Source organism: Vicugna pacos, chromosome 31 (assembly GCF_048564905.1).
Source record: "Vicugna pacos chromosome 31, VicPac4, whole genome shotgun sequence".
In the NCBI taxonomy this organism is placed as follows: Eukaryota; Metazoa; Chordata; class Mammalia; order Artiodactyla; family Camelidae; genus Vicugna; species Vicugna pacos.
The window spans coordinates 2,636,351-2,660,504 of record NC_133017.1 but is presented as its reverse complement, the minus strand read 5'-3'; the positions used below and the strand labels follow the sequence as shown (position 1 = coordinate 2,660,504).

At 34.0% G+C, this 24,154-nt stretch overlaps 1 pseudogene; it reads left to right on the top strand.

The window, feature by feature from the left end:
* The window catches only part of LOC140690674 (heat shock transcription factor, Y-linked-like), a 37,127-nt pseudogene extending 16,647 nt beyond the window's left edge, over positions 1-20,480 (top strand).
* Positions 20,481-24,154: the final 3,674 nt, after the last annotated feature.

The following is a 24,154-nucleotide window of genomic DNA, read 5'->3' as shown; positions in this document are numbered from 1 at the left end:
CAAAAAATCTGTTAAAAGAAAATGAATTAAGAAGAAAAGGCAAAACAGATTGGGACATGTCCCACAGTGAGGGAGCAGCAAAGAAGTACTGGTGCTCATTCACTGAGTTTCCCCTCTCCAACTGAGAGGTAGGCAGGATGGAGGAGGAGCCTCCAAGAATTGAACCTCTATAGATTATAAGCTGACTGACAGTACTAAGTTAAACAGGCACAGAGGAACCCTATGACACCAAGCCCAAGAGGCAACCTGGACGCTTGGGGCAGGGCCATGCTTCCCGACCTGGGTGGAAGATGATGATGGCTGCACTGAGGCAGCCCAGCGGAATGGAGGGGGCTGTGTGCCATTGCTGTGGTTGCACAGGGCAAAACAACCTGGGCCCTCCATTAAACAACAGGGCAGACTAGCCCTGTGAGGGGAAAGGTGCATTCCAAATCTCTGAAAATCCACAAATTATCTAGGACAAGAGACCTGGGGCTCAGACACAGCCACCAAAGCCTCTGGTGCTTTGTACCCTGGCAGCAGTGAGAGCAAAACCTCCATTCACTCCTAAGGACTTAGCAGCCTTAAACCCAGATGGGGACTTGTCTACAGCCTGAGACATATAAGACCTTTCTGTCCTATTTCCTCAGAGAACTTGCTTTGCCAAGGCAAACAAGGAGATGGGTTTTGGCCCAGACCAGTGACAGGGCACATAGCAGAGGAGAGACCAGCACCCTGAGGGGGCTGATGGCCTGCCAAATTTTGGGCTGTAACGCAGCCCCTGACCATGTGGTTGGGAGAGGGTTGATGCACACTACTGCTTGTTCAGTCTGAAACATGTGACTGAGGTATCAGTCAGGGCAGTGACAAGACAGCCCACAGTAAAGAGAGCTGCTCCAGAACCAGTGTTGGGAGTAGGAGTGATCTGCTGGCTGACAGGCCCTGGGTGCTGCACAGATATGGACTCCAATGGAGGGTTTCTGGAAAAAGCAAGCTGAGCTTCCAAACCAGGATGAATACAGAAAGAGTTCACATTAACAGTACACAGTACCCAGGACACACTGACCACCCCCTTGTTTTAATCTGTTTTTACCTGTTTCATTTCCTATTATTCAATTAATTTTTATTTCTGAGGCAATTATATATACCCCCTTTAATATCCCATTGAAATTTATAAAATTATATTTTTATTATTATTTTTCAAAACTCTGCTTCAGCTTGCTCTTCTATTATGTATTATACAAAGTTTTCAAACATTTATTACCACTTCTTTAAAATTCTTTGCCTCCTTCTCTCTTTTTTCTCCCTTTTAGTTGTATTACTACATAGGCATTAGGTAGATAAACTCCTTTAGGACCACATTAGATAACATATACTCCATAAAACACAGTGTCAGAGAGCTAGGAGCAACAAAAAGAAGCAGACAAACCATTCCCAATTAAAAGAACAAGAGAAATCCCCTGAAAGAGTGATCAGTGAAATAGAAATCAATAGCCTACTAGATCAAGATTTCAAAAAAGGAGTGATCAAATTACTGGAGGAAATAAAAGATAGTGTTTAGAGATGTAAAATATTTTACAAATGAAATGGAAGCTATAAAGAAGAGCCAAGTAGAATAGGTAAATCCATTGACTGAGATGAGGAATGATCTAAAGGGGTCACAAAGCTGACTAGATAATGCAGAGGAATGAATTAGTGACCTAGAAGACAGGATAATAGAAAGCACCCAATCAGAAGAGCTACAAGAGAAACAATGATAAACAAATGAAAAAAGCATAAGAGACCTATTGGATAATAGAAAGCATGCCAAACTTGGCGTGATTGATGTCCCAGAAGGGGAGGGAAGATCAAAGTGGATTGCAAAGGTGTTTGAAGAAATCATGAGTGAGAACTTCCCAAACGTAAAGAAGGAATCAGATATCCAAGTACAGGAAGCTCAGTGGGTCCCAAACAGGAAGAACTCAAATAAACCCACAGCAAGACATATAATTAAGATGACCAGAGTCAAGGATAAAGAAATTATCCTAAAGGCAGCAAGTGAATCTCAAACATAGAGTTACAACGGAATCCCCATAAGGCCCACAGCTGATTTCACAACACAAATACTACAGAACAGAAGGGAGTGGCAAGATATATTCAAAGTCCTGAATGAAAAAAATGATATAACCTTGGATACTTTAACCAGCAAGGCTATCCTCTATGGTAGAAGGAGACATAAAAAATTTCACAGACAAGAAAAAGCTACAAGAGTTTAGCAACACTAGACCCATGCTAAAAGAAATATTGAAAAGTCTACTCTAAAAAGAAAAGCAGCAGGATGCTACAGAAATGTGAAACTCACAGCTGGAAAGGTGATAACTCATAAACTACAAATAAAATAAACACAAAATTTTAAACCAAGGCATAGAAATCATTGACAGTGGGAGAGGAGGCAGGAAAATAGAGAATTTCTTTGGGGGGTCTTTCCTTTTAAAATTTTTTTTCCCGGTAGGATGATTTTGAGATCATGTTACTATCAGTTTAATCAAATCATTTATACTAATGGTCTAATAGACTATATAAAAGGGTAAAAAAAGACAAAAACATATTCAGGGAGTCACTAAAAGTAAATAATTTTCATGATAATATAAAGAAAAATGACCAAACCAAAAATGGAAGATCAAATGAACAAAGAGGAAATACCAAATCAACTGCAAAGATAAGGCCAAAATGGCAATAAACACAAACATATCATCGTTTATTTTAAATGTTAATGGACTAAATGCTCCAGTCAATGTCATTGAGTGGCAGGCTGGATAGTAAAGCAAGAACCTTCAATATGCTGCATAAAATAGACCCACCTCAGTGAGAAGGAAACATAAACCTGAGAGTGAAAGGATGGAAGAGGTTATTCCATACAAATGGAAAAGCCAAAAAAGCAGGTGTTGCAGTACTGACTTCAGACAAAAGACTATAAATCAAAGGTAATAAAGAAAGATAAAGAAGGATATTTTATAAAGATTGATGGAGTGATACAGTTGAGGATAGCACATCCTTTAATACATAGGCAACAAATAGAGGACTACCTAAGTAAATGAAATAATTAATGACAGATAAAGAGGGGGATAGTGTTGGGAATCTAATCATTGTTGGAGATTTCAAAACTGCATTAACATCACTGGACAGATCATCGAGATAGAAAATAAATTAAGCTACAGAGAAGTTAAATGATACAATAGAAATATACACTTGGTGGATATTTTCAGAGCATTGCACCCCCCACAAAATAGTACATACAATCTTTTCAAGTGCACGTGGAACATTTTCCAGGATACATGATATACTTGGGCACAAAAGAAACCTCAGCAACTTTAAGAAGATAAAAATTACCTCAAGCATCTTTACTGACCACAATGCCATGAAGCTAGAAATCAACAACAGAGAAACAAAGGAGAACAAAACGAAAACATGGGGATTAAACAATATGTTATTAAAAAAACTATGGATCAAAAAAGAAATCAAGGCTGAAATGAAAATGTACCTTGAGACAAAAGAAAATGAAAGCAAAACGACATAAAATTTATAGGACACAGCAAAAGCAGTGTTGAGAGGGGAGTTTATAGCAATACAGGCCTTCCTCAGAAAAGAAGAACAACCACAAATAAACAATTTAACCCATCAGGAGAATGAACTAGAAAAAGAAGAAAAAAAAACACCAAAAGGCAGCAGAAGGAAGGAAATCATAAATATTGGGGAGGAAATAAATAAAATGAGTTTAAGAAGACCATAGGAAAAATTCAACCAATCCAAAGGCTGGCTTTTCGAAAAAGTAAGTAAAATCGAAAAACCTCAGGCCAAACTCAAAAACAAGAAAAGAGAGGGAGCACAAATTGCCAAAATATGAAAGGAGAATGTAGAATTTACAACTAATAATATAGAAATACAGAATATCATATGAGAATATTATGAAAACTATATTGAACCAAACTGGATAACCTAGAGGAGATGGACAAGTTTCTGGAAACATACTGTCCACCAAGACTGAATCAAGAAGTAACTGACCCCTTCAACAAACAGAGCACAAGAAATGAAACCAAAATAGCAATATAAAGCTTCCCTACAAATAACAGTCCAGGACCGGACGGCTTCACTACGGAATTCTACCAAACATGCATAGAAGTACTCATACCTGTCCTTCTCAAACTCTTCCAGAAAATTGAAAAAGAAGGAATACTCCCAAAGTCATTCTATGAAGCCACAATCACCCTGATACCACAACCAGGCAAAGACAATACCAAACAAAACAAATATAAGCCAATATCACTGATGAAAACAGACGCCAATATCCTCACCAAAATAGTAGCGAAAAGAACCCAAAAACACAGATAAAGATTATACATCATGACCAAGTGGGGATCATGCCAGAGACACAGGGGTGGTCCAACATGTGCAAATTAATCAATGTAATACAGCACATCAACAAGAGAAAGGACCAAAACCACATGATCATCTCAATAGATGCAGGAAAAGCATTTGATAAAATTCAACACATACTTATGATAAAAAATCTCACCAAATTGGGCATAGAGGAAACATATCTCAGCATCATAAAAGCTATAGATTACAAACCTACAGCCAGCATTGTACTGAATGGTGAGAAAGTCAAAATCTTCACACTAAAATCTGTGACAGTAAAAGGATGCACACTATCACCATTCCGACTCAACATAGACTGGAAACACCTAGCCACAGTAATCAAACAAGAGAAAGAGGTAAAAGGAATGCAAATTTGAAAGTAAGTGGTAAAAGTCTCACTATATGCAGAAAATATGTTAATATATATAGAAAACCGTACAAGTTCCAGGCAAAAACTACTACAGCTGATCGAAGAATTCAGCAATGTATCAGTTTACAAGATTAAGTTTCAAAAATCAGTGGCATTTCTTAACGCTAACAATTCAGATAATACTATAGAACTACAGTCAACATGACAGAATTGTATTGGTAGGAAATGATACATATAGGCCAATGGAACTGAATTGAGAGCCCAGAAATAAACCCACAAACTTTTGATCAATTAATCTTAGACAAAGGAGGCAAGAAAATACAATGGAAGAGAGATAGTCCCTTCAGCAACTGGTGTTGGGAAAGCTGGACAGCAGCATGTAAATCAATGAACCTAGAACACTCCCAATGAAGGTAGAACACCATACACAAAATAAACTCAGAGTGGAACAAACACTTATACATAAGACAAGATACAATAAACTTCCTAATGGAAAATATAGGCAAAAGAGTATCTGACATACGTCTCATAAATTTTCTTGTAGAAAAAATAAAAGCAATTATAAACAAATGAGACCTAATGAAGGTTACAAGCTTCTGCACAGCAAGGAAACTGGATGTAAAACAAAAAAAAACTTACGGAATGGAAAAAATCTGAATAAGAAACCGACAAGGGCTTGATCTCCAGAGTATATAAGCAGCTCACCCAACTGAATAAGAAAAAATAAATCACCCAATGCAAAAATTGGCAGAAGACCTAAACAAGAAATTTTCCAAGGAAGACATACATATGATCAAAAGGCACATCAGAAAATGCTCAATATCAATGATTGTCAGAGAAATCCAAATCAAAACTACAATGAGTTATCACCTCACTCCAGTGAGAATGGCCATCATTCATAAATCCACAATGACAAATGCTGGAGTGGCTGTGGAGAAAAGGGAATCCTCCTTCACTGCTGGCGGCAATGCAGATTGGTGCAGCCAGTGTGGAAAACAGGATGAAGATTACTCAAAAACCTAGGAATAGCCTTACCATATGACCCAGGAAACCCGCTCCTGGCCATAAATCATGAAGGAACCCTACTTCTGGATGACACCTGCATCCCAATATTTATAGCCAGCAATATTTACAATAGCCAAGACATGGAAACAGCCTAAATATCCATCGACATTTGACTAGATAAAGAAGAGGTTGTATATTAATACAATGGAATACTGGTCAGCCATATAAAGCGAAAACATAACACCATTTTCAGCAACATGGATGGTCCAGGAGAAAATCAGTCTAAGTGAAGTAAGCCAGAAAGAGAAAGAAATATAACATATTAGATGGCTCATCAGTGGAATCAAAAAACAAAACAAAACAAAAAAAGCACAAATACAGAACAGAAATAGACTCGCAGACATAGAATACTAGCTTTTGTTTGCCAAGGGGGCAGGGTGTGGGAAAGGATAGACTGGGAGGTCTAAATTGTAGAATAGATAAACAGGAATGTACTTTATAGCACAGGGAAATAAATAAAAGTTCTTACAGAAGCCCACAGTGGAAAAAATGTGACAAAAAATGTATATTTGTTCATTGTAGCTGTAAAACTGTTCTCTATGCTGGGATTGGAGACAATTTTGTAAAATGACAGTAAATCAATAAAGAAAATTTAAAAAAATTAAAAAACATGATCCTAAATATTACAGGTGTAAATATACATTAGAGAGAAAAAGAATACTATGAAAAAAGTGCAGTAAAACCGAAGATTATTTTTGTTTTTTTTTCAAGATAAGCAAAATAAAACCTCTAGTTAGGTGCATCATGAAGAATAGAAAGATGCCCCAAAGAAATTAAGTAAGATATAAAAGAAGAGAAATAACAATTGTTACCTCAGATATACAAAAAAGGGATCATTTTGTCAACACTTACATTCGAATAATATTGACAACTTTGAAGAAATAGACAAATGTCTAGAAAGAGACAGAAATAAGGAGAAACAAATAATTTGAACAAACTGCTTTCTAGAAGAAAGAGTCTGCATTTTAAAAAATCATTAAATAGAAGTGCAGATTTTTTTTTACATTTTTTATTTATTCATAATCATTTTACAGTGTTGTGTCAAATTCCAGTGTTCAGCACAATTTTTCAGTCATTCATGGACATATACACACTCATTGTCACATTTTTTTTCTCTATGATTTATCATAACATTTTGTGTATATTTCCCTGTGCTATACAGTGTAATCTTGTTACTCTATTCTACAATTTTGAAATCCCAGTCTATCCCTTCCCACCCTCTACCCCCCCGGTAACCACAAGTCTGTATTCTCTGTCCATGAGTCTATTTCTGTCCTGTATTTATGCTTTGTTTTTGTTTGTTTGTTTGTTTTTGTTTTTTAGATTCCACATATGAGCGATCTCATATGGTATTTTTCTTTCTCTTTCTGGCTTACTTCACTTAGAATGACATTCTCTAGGAGCATCCATGTTGCTGCAAATGGCATTATGTTGTCGGTTTTTAAGGCTGAGTAGTATTCCATTGTATAAATATACCACATCTTCTTTATCCAGTCACCTGTTGATGGACATTTAGGTTGTTTCCATGTTTTGGCTATTGTAAATAATGCTGCTATGAACATTGGGGTGCAGGTGTCATCCTGAAGTAGATTTCCTTCTGGGTACAAGCCCAGGAGTGGGATTCCTGGGTCATACGGTAAGTCTATTCCTAGTCTCTTGAGGAATCGCCACACTGTTTTCCATAGTGGCTGCACCAAACTGCATTCCCACCAGCAGTGTAGGAGGGTTCCCCTTTCTCCACAGCCTCTCCAGCATTTGTCATTTTTGGATTTTTGAATGACGGCCATTCTGACTGGTGTGAGGTGACACCTCATTGTAGTTTTGATTTGCATTTCTCTGATAATTAGTGATATTGAACATTTTTTCATGTGCTTTTTGATCATTTGTAAGTGCAGATTTAAACAAACCGTGTGGAGAACAAAAATACAAAGCAGAACTTATACTCTTCAAACTATTCAAAAATAGTGAAGATGTGGGAAACTACCAAATTAATCCTATGGAGAATTCATCACCCTGATAGCAAAGCCAACAAACAAACTACAGGCAAAGGGAACTTCAAGCCATTAAATTTGACAGATTTAGATGCAAAAATTCTTCAAAACATTATTAGCAAACTAATCCAGTAATATCAAAAATGAATCATACACCATGATCACTTGGATTCATGGCAGGTTCACAAGAGAGGTTCAACATGCACAAATCAATCAGTTTGATACACCATATTAACAAAAGGAAAAGAGAAAATGACATGGTCATCTCAATAAATCCATAAAATGTATTTCAGAAAATTCAACATTTATTCATTAAAACAGCAACAACAACAACAACAACAGCAACAACAGAAAACTCTTTCCAAATTAGGATTCAGGAAACATATCTCAACATAACTAAATTCATTACTTACAAACCCACAGACAATGTAATATACAAAAGTGAATAATTGAAAGCCAAATTAAGGAATAAGACAAGGATGCCTGATCTCACCATTTCTATTAAACACAGTATGGGAAATCCTAGTAACAGCAATTGGACAAGAAATAAAGTTACTCAAGTTGGATTGAATGAAGTAAAACTGTTATTATTTTGGATGACATGATAATCTATATAGAGATCCCTAAAGATTCTCCACAGCAGAACAAGTAAAACTAAGACATTTAGCAAAGTAGCATGATTCATGATTAATATAAAAAACTGTCACATTTCTTTACACTAACAATAATATATTCCATTATTTTAAAACATCCATATGAAATCAGATCAAAACATGAAAAACCTAAGGAAAATCCAACATAATAAAATCTATAGGAAACTTATAAAAAATTTGAAGATGATACAAAGAAATGGAAAGAAATCTCAAGGTGTTAGTTTAAAGGAATTAATATTGTTAAAATATACATACTACAAAATATGTCTACAGATATAAATTGATTCAGATCGAACTACATGATATTTTCCACAGAACTAAAAACAATCCTATGGTTTGAATGGATCTTCAAAAGGACCAGAACTGCTAAAGGAACAATGAGGACAAAGAACAAAGTTGGAGGCATAACACTTTACCCTTCCAGATCTCAGACTATATTACAAAAATTCAGCAATCAAAACAGCACAATACTGGAAAAGAAACAAACATCTATATCACTGGAACAGAACATAGAGGTAGGAATAAAACATCACACCTATGGTCAACTAAACTATGACAAATGAAACAAAAATATACAATGTCTTAAAGACAGTCTCCAGCAAGTGATGTTGAGAAAGCTAGACAGCTACATGTAAATCAATGAAATTAGAACAATCCCTCACACTGTATAAGAATAAATTCAAAATGTTTTAAATATCTGAATCTAATACATGACACAATAAAACTTCTGGAATCTAACATAGGCTAAACAAAACAAAAATTGTAGCAAAATTTCCTTATGTCACACTCCCAAGCTGAAAACAATAAAGTTAAAATAAACAAGTAGGTCCTAATTAAACTTAAAAGCTTCTAAACAGCAAAATATACAAAATGGAAAGATGGAGTTCAAATGGGAGAATACATTAGGAAACAATGTTATCAATAAGAGGCTAATTTCTAAATTACACAGAATGTACATGCAACACCATTTCAAAAATCTACAAACAACTCAGCCAGAAAATGAGCAGAAGACAATTCTCTAAAAGGGACACACAGATGACAAACAGGAATATAAAAACGTGCTCACATGGCAAATTATTATACAAAGGCAAGACAAAAATAAAATAATGTTTTACCTCACACTAGTGAGAAGGGCTGTCATCCAAATGTCTACAAGTAATAAAGACTGGGGAAGTTGTGGAGAAACAGGGACTCTCCAATGCTGTTGGTGGGAAATAAAATTTGTGAAACAACTTTGGAAACATTATGGAAGTTCATTTAAATAATAAAAATAGACATATCATTTGACATAGCAATCCCACTCATGGGCATATGAAACATAAAACCTGAAATTAAAGAATCCTAGGGTAAAATATAAGAAGTACACTCTGATATTGGACTTAATTTGATTCTACATATGCCTCCTCTGTCAAGGAAAGCAGAAATAAAACTAACAAAATATGATTGTGTCACACTAAACAGATTTACACTGCAGAAGAAATGATCAATAAAATGAACAGTCAACCAACACAATGGTAGAACATATTTTTAAGTGATAATTTTCAATCAAGTGTTAATATCCAAAATATATGGCAAACTCGTACCCCAAAACAACATAAAAAATACCAAACAAACCAATTTAAAAAAAGTCCATAGGAACGGAATACATAGATCAGAATCAATTTTCTGTGGAAAACATAGAGTTGGCCAAATGACACATGAAAATATGTTCAGAGTTATAAATTATTAGGAAAGTCATAAACCTAATATGAGACAAGACCTCACACTTTTCAGAAGGCTCTCATCAAAAAGAAAAGAAATAGATGTTGGTGAGATTGTGGAGAAAAAGGAACAGCGTGGACACTGTTGATAGGAATGCAAAGTATTGATTCCATTGCATATATACATCAAATTTTCTTCATCCAGTTTTCTGTCAAGGGATGTTGAGTTTGTAGGCCCCTGTCTGAAGGTTCTAGAGAATAAGCCCATGGGCTGAACTGATAAACAATCTGTGAGGAATGTCACATATCCAGGCTGGATAAGAAATGGTCAGCTCAATGTATCCAGTATGGATGGCTGGATAGCCTATGCTGGGTAAGATCGTCAGAGGAGGACATCCTAAGACAGGCAAAGCCGGCTGGATAAGAGATGGCCTAATTAATGATGTTCCGTGATGAACTTTAAAACAAACCTTGATCATTTAACATCCTGTGCTTACTGCAGGAACATGGGAACATAAAGAGCTTAAGATTATTAACATTGTTATAACCTAGATTATATGTGAAGCATTGTGCATGTCCTATATAAACCCTTCTTCTAAGAATCAAAAAACAGAGAACTGCTTCGCTTCTATCGACACAGTGTTTGTGTGTAAATTATATCGTGCCACTGACAGGGCTAATTTAATTTGTTGGGAGTATTTTAAAAGGATGTTGTATTATATACAATGCTCTTTCCGCACTTATTGAGATGATTGTGTGAGTTTTATTTCTCATTCCATTAGTGTGGCATGTCACCTTTATTGATCTGAATATTTTGATGTATACTTAAACCCAGGGATATATACCTTTACTCATGTATGTTTATGATACATTAAATGTTTTGTTGAATTAATTTTGCTTGTTTTTTGTTGAGAATTTTGGCACATATGTTCATCAGGGATAATATTCTATTTTTTGCGTATGTGCGTATATGCGTATGTGCGTATGTGCGTATGTCCTTTCTAGCTTTGTTAAGCAAATAAAGCTCACATCATAAAATATGTTTGGAATCTTTCACCCCCTTCAAACTCTTGGAAGATTTGGGGAAGAATTGGTGAAAAATTGTCTTCAAATGTATGACAGAATTCACCAGTAAAGTCGTTTTGTAAATTTTTTCTGCTTTTGGAAGTTTGAATTATTGACTTACTCAAACACACTTTTGCTCTATTATCTTTCTAATTACTTCTTGATTCAGTATTGGAAAACATATGTTTCTGGGAATTTGTCTTTAGTTCTAGGTCATTCAAATCGTTGGCTAGTGGTAATTTCTTATGATGTTTTGCATCTCTACAACATCAGTGGTAATATCTTATCTTTTATTTCTAATTTTATTTGAGTCTATATTTTCTTAGCCAACATAAACATATGTCCAGTTTATGTTTAAAAGAAACAGACTTAGGTATATTTTTTTCTACCTTTCCAATTGCATCTCTTGTTATTTGCCATACTCTCATTCATTCAATTTTCTTCTTTATTCTTTCTGTTTTCTCCTAGATCCATGAGGTGTAAATTTAAGTAGTGTGAATCTTTTTATTTCATTTATTATTAAATATTTTTATTTAGTTATTATTTATTTATTTACATGTTTATTCATTGATTTATCATTGAAGTACTGCCATTTACAATGTGTCAATCTGTGGTGTATATCACAGTGTCCCACTACATGCATATATTTATGTGCCTATTAAACATTTCTTCACAATATTTGACTTACTGCCCTGTGTTATACAAGAGAAATTTTGAAAAAATTTACTTTTATATATAGTGGAAAAAATTTATGAATCTACAGCTCCCAAATATATCCTCTCACATCCCCTTTCCGCTGTAATCATAAAATTGTTTAGTAGATCTGTGAGGGTGTTTCAGTTTTGTAGATGAAATCATAGTGTCCTCATCCAAATTTTTTTTAAGGTTCCGCATATATCATGTCATGTATTATTTTTCTTTCTTTTTCTGGCTTACTTCAATTAGAATGACACTTTTTGGGGACATCCATTTTGCTGCAAATGTCATTGTTTTATCATTTTTTAATGCAGATTATTATTCCATTATGTAAATACGGGATAACTTCTGAATACTGTTATGTGTTGTTGGACAATTAGGTTGCTTCCATGTCGTGGCTGTTGTATATAGCACTGCAAAGAACATTGGGGTATAGATGTCTTTTTGAATTAGGGTTCCCTTTGATTTATACCCAGAAGTGGGATTGCTGGATCGTATGTTAAGTCTATTTTTATTCTTTTGAGGAAACCCCACCCTGGTTTCCACAATGACTGCACAAATCTACATTCTTTCCAACAGTGTAAGAGGGTCATCTTTCTCCACAGATACTCCAGGATTTAATGTTTGTGGAATTTTGAATGATGACCATTGTGACTGTTGTGAGGTGATACTTATTATAGTTTTAACTTACCCTTCTCTGATAATGGTAGTGAGCAATTTTTTTTTAATATATCTATGTGGCATTTGTATGTCTCTTTTGGAGAATTGCTTGTTTAGGGCTTCTGCTCATTTTCAAATTGGGTTTCTTGTTTTTTTTAAGTATTATTAATAGTTTGTATGAAATCTTTATATTTTGGAAATTAAGCCTTTGTCAGTTGCACATTTCTACATATTTTCTTTAATCCTGCAGGTTGTCATTTTGCTTTGTTTATGTTTCCCTTTGCTGTGCAAAAGCTTATAAGTCTTATTAGGTCCCATTTATTAATTTTGCTCTTACATCCCTTCCCTGGGAAGGCTGTTCTAGGAGATCATTGCTGAGATTTATCTCAGAGTGTTTTGCCAATATTTTCTTCTAGGGGATTTACTGTGTTTTGCCTTACATTTAAGTCTTCAAGCCATTTTGAGTTTATTCTTGTGTATGAAGTGAAGGAATGTTCTAACTCCATTGCTCTGCATGCTGCTATCCAGATTCCCAACATCATTTGGTGAAGAGATGGTCTTTTCTCTGTCATATTCCTGGCTACTCTGTCAAAAATTAATAGAACGTAGGCCTGTAGATTTATTCCTAGGCCCTCTATTCTGTTCTTTTGGTCCATAAGCCTCTTTCTGTATGAATATCTTGTCATTTTGTTCATTGTAGCTCTGCAATAGTGTATGGAGAACTGGTGGTTTATTCCTCCAACCTCTTTGTTTTTCATTAATATTTATTTGGAAATTATGGATCTTTTATGACTCTATGTAAATCTTAGAATCATTTGTTTCAGTCCCAAAAATAGAAGTTTGGCATAATTTGATAGGAAATCACATTAAGTCTGTTGATTGCCTTGGGCAATATGACCATTTTAACCATTTTGTTTCTTCCATTACGAGAACATTGGGTATCTTTTCAATTCTTCAAATCTTTTTTGATTTCCTCAATCAATATTTTCTAGTTCTCCATGTATATTTCATTCACCTCCTTTTTATACATTACTCTGGGTACCTTGCCCAGTTCCTTTTTTAGCCTTAGTAATTTTTTGTGAAGCTTTTACAGTTTTCAATATATAGTGTCATGTCTGCATATCATGACAATTTTACATCTTCTTTTCCAGTCTGAATCCTTTTATTTCTTTTCCTTGCCTGATCATTGTGGCTAGGAATTCCAAGACTATATTGAATTTAAATTGTGAGAATGGGCAACCTTGTCTTGTCTCAGGTTTTTGTTGGAAGTGTTTCAGTTTTTCACCATTGAGTATTTTTCTGGCTATACATTTGTCATAAATAGCTTTCATTATGTTGAGATATGGTCCCTCTAGCACACTGTTACAAGAAATTTTACTGCAAATAGGTGTTAATTTTTCTCAAATGTTATTTCTGCATCTACTGAGATGATCATGTGGTTTTTTGTCCTCTCAGTTATTGATATGGTGTATTAAAATTGTTTGATTTATTTGCATAAGTTAAACCATCCTAGTTTTCCTGGGATGAAGTAAAATTACCATGGTGTATAATCTGTTTTACATGCTGTTGGATTCTGTTTGTTAATACTTTCTTAAGGACATTTACATCAATGTTTATCAATGTTATTGGCCTATAGTTTTCTCTTGGGGTAGTGTCTTTGTCCTGTTTTTTTATCAGGTTGATGTTGGCCTCACAGTGTGAGTTTGGGTGTACTCTCTCCATATCAATTTTTGGAAGAGTTTGAGGAGGACTGGTATGTATTTTTCTCTGTATGTTTGGTCAAATTCCCCAGTGAATCTAGTTTGGTTTGAATTTTGCTTGCAGAGATTTTTTATTTTATTGATAATTCTTTTCAATTTCTGGTGATATGACAGTTCAAATGGTTAATTTATTCTTGATGCAATATTGGTGGGCTGAATGTTTTCAAAAACTTCTCCATTTATTCCTGGTTATCCATTTTGTTTCCATATTGTTGCTCATGTTGTTCACTTATGATATTATGCAAATTTGTTGTATTCTTTGTAGTTTGTGCATTTTCATTTCTTATGTTATTTGTGTTCTCTCTCCTTTCTTGTTGGTGAGCCTGTCCAGAATTTTGTGAATTATGCTTACTATTTCAAAAAAGACTTTAATTGATTTTTTCTATTTTTTAATGTGTATTTCAATTCTTTCTTCATTGTTCTTTCTTATTTCTCTCTTTCTGCTGAGTTTTGGTTTTGTTTGCTCTTCTTTTAATGATTAGTGTACATAGAACATTTGATTATTTATTTGAAATTGCTCTTCTAATTTGAGGATGGTTGTCACTATAAACTTACCTCTTAAGCCTGCTTTAAATGTATTCCATTCACTTTGTGTAGTATTTTGACATATTTCTCAAGATATTTTTTAATTTCTTCTTTTACTTCTTCACCTCCCCTACTTGTTATAGTACCATGGTGTTTAATTTACATGCTGTCATTTTTTCACACTGTTTTTCTGTGAAGGATTTCTAGTTTCATGGTATTATACTCAGAAAAGATGCTTCAAATTTGTTTTATTTTCTTAAATTTGTTGAGGATTCTTCTGTGCATGAGTACATAATCTTTTCTAGAAAATATTCCATGTGAACTTGAAAAGAATGTATATTCTGTTTTGGGGAGGAGTACTGTGTTGAAAATATAAACCAACTCAAATTATTTTATCGTATCTTTTTGTATCTTTTTTCCCTTATTTAATTTCTGTCTGAAAGACCAGTCTAGTGATGGTAATGGGGAGATGTAGCTTCCGAATGGGTTTGTGTTCCCATCCATTTCTCCCTTTTCATCTATTAGTATTTGCTAAATGTATTTAGGTGCTCCTATATTCAGTATATATATCTTAATGAGTTTAATACCCTCATTTTTTATTGTTCCTTTAATCATTATTTCATGTCCTTGTTTATCGTTCTCTATGACATTTTTTGTAAAGTCTGTTTTGTGTGAAGTCTATACTGCTAGTCCTGCTTTCTTGTCATGTCCATTTGCATTCAATATAATTTTCCATCTTCTGACATTCAATTAATTTTTGTTCCTCTTACAAAAGTGGGACTCTTGTATGCTTCATAATGTAGAGTCTCGTTATATTATCCCATCTGACAATATATATCTTTTGATTGAAACACTAAGTCCATTATCATTTGTGATAATTATTGATAGACTGGTGTTCATTTCCATTTTGAACTTCTTTTTCCAGTTGATTTGGTATTTCCTTTTTGTTCATTTCATTTTCTTTTTGTGGCTTGATAAGTTTTCTTTTATTATCTTGGTTTCTTTTTGGCTTTGTGACTTCATTGTAAGTTTTGACTTATGGCCACCCTGTTTTGATGTATATTGACCCTTTACTTTATCTTTTTATTTTAACTGACAGGAATACAAATTCTAACCCCTTCTATAGAGAACAGAAACAATAAGGAAATACTCTTTATTGTCCTGTTTCACTCTCTGACCCTTAAAATTTTTGATGTCCTGTTCTGCAACATCATATTTATTCTATTGTAAGACATTGTAGCTATTGCCTTTCTAATTATGCCTTTCTCCTTTCTATAGAATCCTGCTTCATTTATTTTTTTAGAGTCGATCTTTCAATATTTCTTTTTCTGTTGCTAAATTCTTTTAGTACTTGCTTTAGTGGAAGTTATTTATGTCTCCTTCTATTCTAAAGGATAGCCTTGCTTGACAAATTATCTTAGATTACAGCTTTCTTTCATTTAGGACTTTAAATATGTCTTACCACTGTCTTCTGCCTGTTGTATTTGTGTAGTAAACGTGTTTACAAATATAATATATATAATTACATATATATGTATAGAATACATAGAAATGAAGTTAACAAATAAGGAGAAAACCTATACGTTAAAAAATAGAAAACATTGATGAAGGAAATTAAAACTGACCCAAAAAAATGAAAATTCCTCTTATGTTAATGATGTGATACAATGTGGTTGAAACAAACATACTACCCAAAGCAATCTACATTTTGTGTCATTCATGACAAAGTACCCATGAGATTTTTCCAGTTAATAGAACAGTTAATTTCAAAATTTATATGTAACCACTTAGACCATAAGTTGCCAATATAATCTTGAAAAAGAGTATTAAATCTAATAGTGTATAGTTCTCTGAAGTTAAACAGTCCAACAAAGCTTTAGTAATTTAAACAACATGAAACTGGCTCAAAAACAGACACCAATCAATAGAAGAGAATAGAGCAACCAGATATAATCCCTCACACCTATGATCAATTAACCCATGAAAAAGGAAGCAAGAGTATAAAATGAAGAATAGACATTCTCCTGAATAAGTAGAGCAGGGGAGATTGATCATGTAAAAGATAGATTAGAATAGATCCTCACATTGTATACAATCCATAAGCAGAGAATATCTTTCTATTTATTTGGTTTATTTTATTTCTTGCACATGTAATTTATAGATCTATATTTAGATCTTTTATTTCACTTATCAAATGTATTCCTTGTTTATTCTTTTTGGTATAAATATACACACAATTGTTTTCCTAATTTCTCTTGCTGATAATATTTTGTTACTATATAAAAATGCAATGGATATTTGTATATTGATTTTGTATTCTGCAAGTTTACTAAGTTTGTTCATTATTTCTAACAGTCACTGGAGGAGTCTATGGAGTTTTCTATCTATGCTTAATTATGTCATCTCTAAAAATTTTACTGCTTTTTTACAAATTGGATGCCTTTTATATTTTTTCTTGACTAGTTGTTCTGGCTAGGTCTTCAAATAGTGTAATTTAGCACTTGTGAGAATGAACTACCTTTTCTTATTACTGGACCAGAGGAAAACCTTCCTGTATGTTAAAATTGAACTTGATGATAGTCATGGGTTTTACATATATGGTTTTTATTATGTTTATTTAAATTGTATTTAAAGTGAATTTGTTAAGAATATTTTTATAAAAAAGTAAAGATCAGATTTGTGAAAAATTTTCCTACAGTTTTTGAGATTGATGTTTTTGAATTCTCTGCTTTTTAAGGGATTGTATCACATATATTGATTTGAATTTGGTAAGTAATATTTATGAATCAGGACTAAATCCCTCTTAACTATAGTTTATAATACTTATAATATGTAATGAATTCTGGTTGCTAATATTTATTTAGAATGGAATTTTCACATACTGAAAGAAAAATTTACATTACAGATTGAGTTTACATTTATTTATTAAAAAATTTTATCCCTCATTTTTAATTTGGCTTATGTTTAAAGGAATTTATTTCTAAATAAAGAATATAACTTTTGGTAGAACTGGATTTTCTACAGTTTACTGATACAGAACATAGCTATTATTTACATTTAGTGAACAAAACACTTGCCTTGAAATGCCATATTTTACTAACAATGTGAAATGTTTCAGGACTGAGATACATATTCCTTCCAAAAATGCATTACTTGGTCTTTTCCACCCCAAATCACATATAGTGTTATTTATTTGTTTTTTGATTGTTTGTTTACCCCTTAATGGAGGCACTGCTTATTGAACCCAGGATCTTGTGTATAAGTGTACTTATAAACATCATTTTGGAACACTTAACAGAAGCCACAATTGAATGGATTATAAAGATGGAAAGAAAATTTATTGCTTCTGGGGACTGAAAAACCTCTGATTGAAAGAATGGCAAAAATAAACATTCGTAAATATACAATAAGATTCTCTCTTCTGTAATTTTAGAATAGAATATTAAATTACATTTGTTTTACTTACAGAAATGAATTACAATTTAAAACAAAAATTCCGCCTTTTGGGATTTCTTAAGTTTGATGCATTATTTTTATCTAAATTTATTTCATGATTATTTACCATTTATTTATATACAAAACAAATAAACTGACATTTAATCTGCTCATGTTTTGAATATTGAACTACTTATTATAAAGTACACAAATAAATACCTACTTCCATTTCCTAATCAAATTATGCTTCAATTTAATTACAAATGATATTGAAATAGATATATATTTTCTGTACAAGTTTTACACGAATTTCACTTTAAATTCCAAAACTTTAAAGTTATTTTATATAATTTGTGCTATATTTATACTCTGTTCACAAATCTGGCATAAATTTCAATACAAAAGTATGGAGATTGGTTTTATTTCATACACCCCAAAACTAAATTATTTATAAAAATTTGTTGGGATAATATTTGCAGATCACACTATAAAAAAAGCATCCTATATGTTTCATTTTAACTGGATGAATGACAAGTAAACACTGGCTGAATGTTACACTTGAGTTGCTGGGATACCAGTCGTTTTGTGATGTCACAGCTTCTCAAGTTGAGAACCATTGTGAAAGGCCTAGCAGTTTATCTGTTCAGGCCTGCCAAAGCAGCATTTGAAGCTGCAGTGCTCAAAATCATGCAGGTTAGAAAAGTAGCTGTAGAAAAAGTTATTTGTGATGGCACATGTTTCTTCAGAAATTCAAGTTGTGTCTCATAAAGATGGACCAACTGGCTCAGGAAACTCCGGTAGATCTCTATTGTGTGATCAAACATTCTCTGGGGACTTGGACTTGAGTTCTATGATTGAAGAAAATGCTTTTCAGACTTTGTCTGAAGAATCCTTGATAAAAAGACCATGTTACACACATTGTGTCTCTGAACCAGATGAAGATAATGATTTTGGTTCTCTGACATTTCCAACAAAGCTCTGGAAAATGTCTGGGAGTGACCAATTTAAATCCATCTGGTGGGGTGATAATGGATCTTCCATAGTGATTGATGAAGTTGTCTTTAAGAAGGAAGTTTTGGAAAAAAGGCCCCTTTCAGAATATTTGAAACTGGAAGTATGAAATGTTTACTTAGACACATTAACTTTTATGGGTTTAGGAAAGTGAGGCAGAATTTTCAAAGGTGTGCTTGTCTTGCTGACTTTCCGGCAGAAGAAAAAGAAGTCTCTGTATTAAGAGATATTCAGAAATTTTAATTACCACTTGGTAACTTATATATAAAATTTTATTTTGCACATCAATCAATGGTAATATAAATGTAAAGCTAGATTTTGAAAATTGTATAAAACTGTTAAGGCTAAAATACTTTACTCTAAAAAATGAGGACAGTGCCTTAATTATTCAAGATTATGAGAAACTTTGCTTACAACTATGAATCTTTCCAGAAATTCATATAAAGGTATTAAAGCTGCTTTTCAAAACTGGCATTCACAGTTACTGTAAATGCTAACATTTAAATTTGATGACTATAATAATTAAATGTGTATTTTCCAAATAAGGAACTTCAAAATATTGTTAGCAATATTCATATTTTGATGATATTATCCTTGCATAGTAAACGTGGAATCAGGTTTAATATGTTAGGCTTATTGTAGTCTTGAATTTTTGTATAAATATTACTAAAATGTTTCTCCTTTGGTTGTAGCTGCACTTTTATCATAATCCAAATTTTAAATGAGGCTGTCCCCAGCTTTTAGTGAGAATAAAAAGAAGAGTTGGGGTTAAAAATGCCTCTCTGGTGTCTTCATTGCCTGAAGACTTCAAAGAGCAGTACTTTAAAGCAGGGTATTATGTGGATAATAATAATTCTGGATTTGTGGCTGACACTATTGAAGAAAGTGCATTTTTACCTTCTGCAAATTTAAACATGCCTCTAATGAGAAAGCCCTCTACTAGCCACATAATTGGTGATACAACTACCCCGATCAGAGGTGATTTTTCTCCTCCATCATCAATGTCAGACCAACAGAACAAATTGCAGTGGATCAACGAGATATTTTCAATCAGTTGACCACTGTCCACGGGCACTCTCAAAGCAGTTACAATGAAATAAATGGCCGTGTTGTGAACTCCATTTGAACTAGAATTTCTACTTCTCAGTAGAGTATCTTATCTCCCAAACAGAGCAATTATTTTGGACTGATGTTGAAGCCTTCTACTTTTCCAAATACATATCAGAACATATCTGCAAATGAAGGTCATTTTCCTAAACTTCAACCAGGGTGCAACCCACTCTTTCCAGTGCCAGTGATAGCTGATACATCAGCTACTTCTCTTTCAAGGCCAACTCATCAGCCATCTTCAGTTTATGAATGTCATCCTAATAACAACTGATCTACCAGAGAACTACAAGATTATGCAGGAAACAAAGATTATAACTGATGTTGGCAAATGTCGACAACTATCTGCTATTTTCTTATTTGAACAATAAACATAGATGTGTACCTGTATTTTCCTTAGTATTTTTTAAAAGAGTTAAGAGTTAAATGGGAGACTAACTTAACATTTAAAGAAAAAAAGAGATATTTGTTTGATATGATCTTAGATGGAAAAATGTGGGAGTAAATTTAAATATTTTCATGTAAAGAAGAAGAAAAAATGGAAGAATTTGAAAAAATAATAAAACATGGAGAGAGGGAAAAGTACTAAGTGGTTTCTGGTTCATCCTGGAAAGTATTAAATGTGTTAAGTTAGGATAGTTTGGAACAGGAGATACATTCAGGAACCGGCCCAGGGATCATGGTCTCTATTATGTCATCCCTGGAATCAAAAAGGTCACATGATGTATTCTCAGATGGCACATTCAGCATGTGGTAGAATTTAAGAAGTAATTTATCTATGGTCTTCTTTGTGCTGTTCTCAAAGCATTCCAATTGGTGCTTTCATTTCCTGCCCTCAGGAGTCTACACTATATTTTCTAGTTAATAATTTATGTTGCTTTTATGTTCCAGCCAAAGAAAAGGTTACATACTCAGGGTGAAACTTAATGCCTTTCCAAATCTAATCACACAAAATTAACTCAACTTAGCTTAGTCATTTCTTTATAAATCTGGCATCTGACTACCTTGACATATCTTTATGTTTCAGTGTATCTGGATATATATCCAGGCAAATGCTTCTCAACCATGTTAGCTCCAACCTCAACAGTTTTACTCCAGCTCATACTTGGACGTTGGGTGTCCTCATTTTACCTACTTAGACTATCCTCCTCTCAGCACAGAAACCACCTCCTCCAGATATTTTCTGTCTATCCCGCTTTCCTTGTCTATCTTGGATACCACCACAGTAAGCACAGCACATACCACAGGATGCATTTTAGTATTTAGTGAATGAAAAATACATGTTGACTTTAAGCAAAATCTACTTTCCTGAAACAACAAAACTCTCGGTTTTCAAACTATTTCGTTATGGTCTTTACTCTACACCACAAACTAGCTCTTTTCACAGTGCAAGGACTAGTCACTCAAGACAGTAATTGGAGGTAGGTACAGAAGACTATGTATTATTTTCTTCTCAAGTCATACCTCCATAGGCCTAAATCATTCCTTTCTCATTTGCTGGATATTTTCCTGTCTCTTCATCACCCACCCATCCCAAAAAATCTGATTCTCTTCCCCATACCAATAACTATACTTCCTTCTAATTAATTTACTTCATAGAATCAGAGTTTTTTCCAGAAAAGACACTGCCATTGCAAACATTTAATGTAGGTTTATATACCCCACATAACTTGTGCCCCTTCTAACCTTCACACAGGAAATTTCTAAGATGTATTATTCCCTTGGATGGGGTGGTGGTATTCAGTAATCAAATTGCAATCTAAAATATGTGGACTAGAAGGAGGCGAGGGTGATAGAATTAAAAATTTGTCCAAGTGCAAGAATACCAAATTTCTGGAGATATTAAGAAATTTAAAATATTCATGGAAGTCTTTGACTATTTCCCATTAATTTAAAATAAAAGGTGAAGCATTTTCAGAATGTGAAATACCCTGAATTGCTGGAAAATTGTTGGCTAGGTCAGGGACGCTAAGGCTTCTGCTTACAATGATGCAGCCAGTGTCAGCTGATAAGTCTGGAATGGCAGAATAGAGTACTGAAAATTTGTCACCTGTTGTGAAGAAAGCCTTTGATATTGTGGAGAATGGGCAAATGGGCCAGGGTTAACTCTAGCAACATCTCACCAAAATGACCTATACCAAGAGAAGAAAAGAGACCACTTGCAGCTGGAGAACTGTGTCTGGACAGCTGTGGTTCTTCCTACAACAGAAACATCAAGCTTTTAAGTTTGTCAGCTGAACTCTGATGATGGCTATGTTGTTGCTTACATTAGCAGTCTGGGGTTCAGATGGGCTGGTTCAGCAGCTAGTTTCCAGCTCCCTTATCAGACAGTGGGTCTTACCGTGATCATCTTAACAAGGTTCTATACTGGTAAGTCAAAAGCTACAGTTTACTTTCAAAATTAGGAAACGTAAAGAAGAATATTCTTTGTCCATCTGTAGTTTTCTACCTGGGAAAAACTAGACTTTTGACCAAAGTACAAAAGTTGGCTGGTGCTTTGAAATCTATTCTCTGAGCTCTGCCCACTGAATTCTTCCCACAAAATACTACAAGTCTCTCTACCACTGTGTGTGTGTGTGAAGATGGATTGTTAAGCAGTAACTAAGTTTGTCTTAGTTGAGCCATCAGTGAATTATTCCCCTGCATCTGTCAGAATCTCTCTGAATTAAGAGTTTCATTGAGCCACCAGATTTTCTTCTGATCAGGGAGAGGTAGATTATATTTCTTCCAGTATAGTAATTGTTACCTGCTCATTGAATCCCGAGATGATGTTAGGGCCATGCCTCTGAACCCTTGAATGGGACTGAGGCATACACATTCTCCAGTCCCCAGAGCCCAGCACCGGACTCTATCACCTTTTTAATTTAAGCTTATGTCTAAGTTTTTCTCTTTTAATTCTCATTGTTGACACACCATATTTTGGCTTGGAACACACGTTGACTAATTTGTAGAGTCTGAACCACTGAATTATTCCCATTCACCTAGAAATTGTAATAACCTTTCTTTCCTTGGGCTACCAGGATTAGAGTGAGCATAGTCATCATTTTGAAATCAGTCCTCAGTCTTAATAATGCAGAAGCTTTACACTACTTTGCCCAGCACTTGAGCAAGAATGTTTGTTGTGGATCTCAGGGATTATCCTCACATTCCATAATGCAGCCATAAGAAAACAAAACATTGTTATCCAAAATCAAGTCTTTGTCAGTAATGCATTCCCATTGCAAAACAGTTAAGAATTGTAGGAGTTCTGAGATTTAAACATGCTTAGATTTTTAGCAACCTAGCATGTTCATTTCTTACAGATGCTGTTGGGGAGATGAGACCATCGGTCAGAGACAGTGAACATTATCACTCACAGCAAGAGCAGCCAGTTTTAAATTTGAATCCATTCCCTAATCTCAGATGAATACACAGATTGAAATTTTGATGCCTACAGAAGCAGTGGGCTGTTAAGATGAAGAATGTTTAAGGCATGGTAAAACTCTTATTTTATTACTATCTTTATGTATAACTTATTAGAATCACTTATTTATTAGTATCTTTACCTAGGATAAGTATATCATGACTCAAGTTTACTAGCTGCAAATACAATCATGAGAAATGACATGGGAAAAACGACCTTTGAGTTTCCATTTCTCCTGCTTTAATTGAGGTATAATTGGCATAAAACATTGTGTAAGTTTAGGTGCACAGGATAGTGATTTGATATACAAGTATAATTTAATATATATCATAGCAAATT